This window comes from Tuber melanosporum (genome assembly GCF_000151645.1).
Source record: "Tuber melanosporum whole genome shotgun sequence assembly, scaffold_257, strain Mel28".
In the NCBI taxonomy this organism is placed as follows: Eukaryota; Fungi; Ascomycota; class Pezizomycetes; order Pezizales; family Tuberaceae; genus Tuber; species Tuber melanosporum.
In genome coordinates, this window is record NW_003298927.1 from 96,500 (window position 1) to 102,499 (window position 6,000).

A 6,000-nucleotide genomic window follows, 5' to 3' on the forward strand; every position below is an offset into this window, starting at 1 on the left:
GCCGGTAGTGGAGAGTTGTTGTATTATGAATGTGGGGGAACACAGTCGTTAGTATGTTGAAGTATAAGGGCTACTGTATGATATATTATGTGTGAGTGTGGGCATACGGGTAGTCCTAAGTGTGGGTAGATAGATGACCGCCTGACATGCCCACAACTTTGTGCATATATATAGAGGTAGATCTCCACTCTCCGAATCTTAAGCTTTCCTCGATTTATACGACCGTCATTACACTTTCGTGGTCCGCTATCTGTCCACGTCTGTGTCCATCGTCACCTCCATCACGACCGAGCGATTCCTCACTTCTATCATAATGCTGGTGGGATTCGGAAGTAATTCTCGGGGAGGGGCGGTATAATGCCATGCGGTTTCTAGATGCGAATCTGTGTCTCGCTTGCGAGTTGGGTGGTGGGCTTGTTGGTGCCGGGCATGTGTTTGTTGTAATAGGTGTTGTCATGATTGAAGTTTTATTTTGCGTTCATTCGGGAGGGTGCTGTTTTAAGTTGTCTAGTCATGAGTGATCACTCCTGTAGGGATAGGGTTCGAACCGTAAGGAACGGTATGTTTATCAGAAAATACAATACATACAGTACTAGAAGCCCGCCTCGATCCTCAAGGGTCACCACCTGCCTGTATATTTTGAAGAGGAAACAAAATATTCTCTTAGGATTTGAAAGTTTAAGTGTAGTATATAGGAGTAAAGTGTTCTACCTTACATAGTAGCATATAAATTATATTTGTACCAGCAAGGGTAACAGTATTGGAGTAGTATGTTCATCATTGATACCTATTCAAAAGTGTTTGTAATTTTAATAAAAGATAAAAAAATCAAGACTCTGTAAATTCATAGCAGGTAGTCCTACTTTTTAGTACTGGATACATTAATAGGAAAACTTAGAATAGAAATTTCAATTTTGAGACTGTATGCAAAGTAGACGGGTAGGAATTACATAGCAGGCATGGACAAAATCTGCTGCTTTTACAAGAAGGTATGACAAGGTGAGAAAAGGAAAGAAGAAAAAAACTAAGGCCCACTCGGCTTGCCGCAAAAATTGCAATTTTTCCACTTTAATACTAATTTTCTTTTGCTATTTAGATATATTTAAATTGGGCCATACTTGGCTGGCCAGAAGAATTGTAATTTTTTAAAATTGTTTCTCAATTTTGTCAAATTGAAAATTTTATCAGGAATGAATGAGATATAGAGTAACTGAGTTCTTCAACGATAATGTACAATTGATATAGTGTAGAATATTGTAACAGGGGCTCTTTGTAGAAAGATGGATTATGAGGTTGTGAGCGTACCTTGAGGAATTCTTCTGGGAACAAATATAAGAAAATTTCAATGTCTCAGTAGTAGAGTTTGAAGAAATAAAACAGTAAAACTTAATATTGTTAATCCACAACTTTACTCAATTAAGTTCTGATCTCGAGAGCTAGTTGATTGCTAGAATAGAGTAGAACTCGCATATACTTAAGTAGATTTCATATACTGCCAGTTGCTTCCAATCACTACTCTGTGTTCACCAGCACCAAACTCCATTAAGCTGTCTAACTAACCTCCATGAGTCAGACTAAATATCCTCGGTAGTGAACTAGACTACTCTGTAGTTTGCTAATATTGTTAGACAGAGACAATCTGATTGACTTCAGAATTGTGTCAGCTAATTAAAATTCGTTTCTGTAGACAGAGATTGTCCAGGAAGGCTTGAATTCACTCGTTTCAATTATGACTACTAAGAGCGAAGTAAATTCGATAACAATATAATATTGTTTTTATGATTCTATCATACTTTAAGGTCTTTTCTCAGTTGCTTGATGATATCTAAAGTGTAGGAGGCACCTTGATATTTATATTCCACATCTTAGTTTTTGCGGACTACATCTATTTATTATGCAACTATGTACCTCTGTGAATATAACTTGCAATGTTGGGTATTTTTTAAATATGCAAACACCAGGAGACTGTGAAAATCATCACACTCTCTTCGGTAATTACAATATAACTAACTGGGAATCATACTATTCCCAATATTAATTATCTGATCATTTGAGTGAGCCGAGCGATTCTCTAGCCGGGTGGACAGCTGTGCTGATGGGAAGGGGATGTGAGAGTTGTTGTAATTGTGAAACAAAGTGTCGACAATAATCAAAGTAGATTGATGGTTTGTTTTGTTGACCTATGATCAACTGGTCAGGACGGGGGGAGAAGGGCGATACTTATACCTTTCTCCGAAGATGATGGTGGATGGGAGTCCATCGGGTGTGGAAGACGGGGGCGTGGGTTTGACCCTGAGCGCCCGTCGTGAGGCACGCAATAAAGTCGTGTGAGCCGAGCGAGCGAAGCGAGCGAGGCGATTCTCTAGCCGGGGGGACAGCTGTACTGATGGGAAGAGGACGTGAGAGTTGTTGTAATCGTGAAACAAAGTGTCGACAATAATCAAGGTAGATTGATCGTTTGTTTTGTTGACCTATGATCAACTGGTCAGGACGGGGGGAGAAGGGTGATACTTATACCTTTCCCCGTAGATGATGGTGGATGAAAGTCCATCGGGTGTGGAAGACGGGGGCGTGGGTTTGACCCTGAGCGCCCGTCGCGAGAGACGCAATAAAGTCGTCAAATCGCTAGTGGTGTGATGCGAAAAAATTGCGTCGCCGCTCGTGGGAGGGTGTGAGGCAATTTAGTTGTACGTCGGCGACCTCGTATTTCCAAGCGAGGTGTGGCACACCGATTTATCGGTGTGCATGCCGTCATGCATGCATCCTGCAAGTAAGCCGGAACCGGAAGGCTTGCCAGAATAGGTAGTCATCGTTCCGCATATGCGCGTACTAGGATCATCCCTACTAGGGCAATGCGCATGCATGCCTGCATGCGCATATGCACGAGCTCAACCGTGCATAGCCGGGGTGTGTACCGGATTAGTCTAGACAACTTCCAAAGCGGGTGAGCCGAGCGAGCGAAGCGAGCGAGGCGATTCTCTAGCCGGGCGGACAGCTGTGCTGATGGGAAGAGGACGTGAGAGTTGTTGTAATCGAGAAACAAAGTGTCGACAATAATCAAAAGAGATTGATCGTTTGTTTTGTTGACCTATGATCAACTGGTCAGGACGGGGGGAGAAGGGTGATACTTATACCTTTCCCCGTAGGTGATGGTGGATGAGAGTCCATCGGGTGTGGAAGGTGAGGGCGTGGGTTTGACCCTGAGCGCTCGTCGCGAGATACGCAATAAAGTCGTAAAATCGCTGGTGGTGTGATGCGAAAATCTGCATCGCCGCTCGAGAGAGGGTGTGAGGCAAATAGTTGTGGGTCGGCGACCTCGTATTGCAAGCGAGGTGTGGCACACCGATTTATCGGTGTGCATGCCGTCATGCATGCATCCTGCAAGTAAGCCGGAACCGGAAGGCTTGCCAAAATAGGTAGTCATCGTTCCGCATATGCGCGTACTAGGATTATCCCTACTAGGGCAACGCGCATGCATGCCTGCATGCGCATATGCACGAGCTCATCCGTGCATAGCCGAGGTGTGTACCGGATTAGTCTAGACAACTTCCAAAACGGGACACTTACCTAAAACGGAAATATTTCCTATTTCGGAAAGTGGGTACGACCTTCCTATTACGGAAGTGGCGCGCCAAGAGATTTCAGCCCCATGTACCAGCCACCACGTGACGCCATCACGTGCCCATGAGCCACCGCCACACGCCACCGCCACACCGCCACAACGCCACAGCTCAGCCACTCACGTGACTGCGCCACAACGCCACAGCGCCACACCGCCTAGCCACACTAGCCGGTTAGGGTTAGGGGTTCGGGTTAGGGTTCGGGTCAGGGTTAGCCGAGCGAGCGAAGCGAGCGAGGCGATTCTCTTGCCGGGCGGACAGCTGTGCTGATGGGAAGAGGACGTGAGAGTTGTTGTAATCGTGAAACAAAGTGTCGACAATAATCAAAGGAGATTGATCGTTTGTTTCGTTGACCTATGATCAACTCGTCAGGACGGGGGGAGAAGGGTGATACTTATACCTTTCCCCGTAGATGATGGCGGATGAAAGTCCATCGGGTGTGGAAGACGGGGGCGTGGGTTTGACCCTGAGCGCTCGTCGCGAGAAACGCAGTAAAGTCGTTAAGTCGCTAGTGGTGTGATGCGAAAATTTGCGCTCGCCGCTCGTGGGAGGGTGTGAGGCAAATAGTTGTGCGTCGGCGACCTCGTATTCCAAGCGAGGTGTGGCACACCGATTTATCGGTGTGCGTGCCGTCATGCATGCATCCTGCAAGTAAGCCGGAACCGGAAGGCTTGCCAGAATAGGTAGTCATCGTTCCGCATATGCGCGTACTAGGATCATCCCTACTAGGGCAACGGGCATGCATGCCTGCATGCGCATATGCACGAGCTCATCCGTGCATAGCCGAGGTGTGTACCGGATTAGTCTAGACAACTTCCAAATCGGGACACTTACCTAAAACGGAAATATTTCCTATTACGGAAAATTTCCTATTTCGGAAAGTGGGTACGACCTTCCTATTACGGAAGTGGCGCGCCAAGAGATTTCAGCCCCATGTACCAGCCACCACGTGATGCCATCACGTGCCCATGAGCCACCGCCACACGCCACCGCCACGCCGCCACAGTGCCACAGCTCAGCCACTCACGTGACTGCGCCACAACGCCACAGCGCCACACCGCCTAGCCACACTAGCCGGTTAGGGTTAGGGGTTCGGGTGAGCCGAGCGAGCGAAGCGAGCGAGGCGATTCTCTTGCCGGGCGGACAGCTGTGCTGATGGGAAGAGGACGTGAGAGTTGTTGTAATCGTGAAACAAAGTGTCGACAATAATCAAAAGAGATTGATCGTTTGTTTCGTTGACCTATGATCAACTCGTCAGGACGGGGGGAGAAGGGTGATACTTATACCTTTCCCCGTAGATGATGGTGGATGAAAGTCCATCGGGTGTGGAAGACGGGGGCGTGGGTTTGACCCTGAGCGCCCGTCGCGAGAAACGCAGTAAAGTCGTTAAATCGCTAGTGGTGTGATGCGAAAATTTGCGCTCGCCGCTCGTGGGAGGGTGTGAGGCAAATAGTTGTGCGTCGGCGACCTCGTATTCCAAGCGAGGTGTGGCACACCGATTTATCGGTGTGCGTGCCGTCATGCATGCATCCTGCAAGTAAGCCGGAACCGGAAGGCTTGCCAGAATAGGTAGTCATCGTTCCGCATATGCGCGTACTAGGATCATCCCTACTAGGACAACGCGCATGCATGCCTGCATGCGCATATGCACGAGCTCATCCGTGCATAGCCGAGGTGTGTACCGGATTAGTCTAGACAACTTCCAAATCGGGACACTTACCTAAAACGGAAATATTTCCTATTACGGAAAATTTCCTATTTCGGAAAGTGGGTACGACCTTCCTATTACGGAAGTGGCGCGCCAAGAGATTTCAGCCCCATGTACCAGCCACCACGTGATGCCATCACGTGCCCATGAGCCACCGCCACACGCCACCGCCACGCCGCCACAGTGCCACAGCTCAGCCACTCACGTGACTGCGCCACAACGCCACAGCGCCACACCGCCTAGCCACACTAGCCGGTTAGGGTTAGGGGTTCGGGTTAGGGTTCGGGTCAGGGTTAGGGTTCGGGTTAGGGTTAGGCTAGGGTCAGGATTTCACTCCATGGCCGAGCTGTTCTCTTACCAGAGATGGGTAGTAGTGACTGATACATGATGATGTAACGATTGGTGTCGTCTCCATCATACCTGAAGCTGCCGTCCGAACCAACCTAATGATTCGCCTCCAGTGAGGTAAAACGGACTTATAATCAGGCGGGGTAAACCGTGTTATGGATGTAGTTAACCACGTTAATGGTTAGGGTTAGGGTTAGGGTTAGGGTTAGGGTTAGGGTTAGGGTTAGGGTTAGGGTTAGGGTTAGGGTTAGGGTTAGGGTTAGGGTTAGGGTTAGGGTTAGGGTTAGGGTTAGGGTTAGGGGATCCCGCAAGTCCTATAAGTAG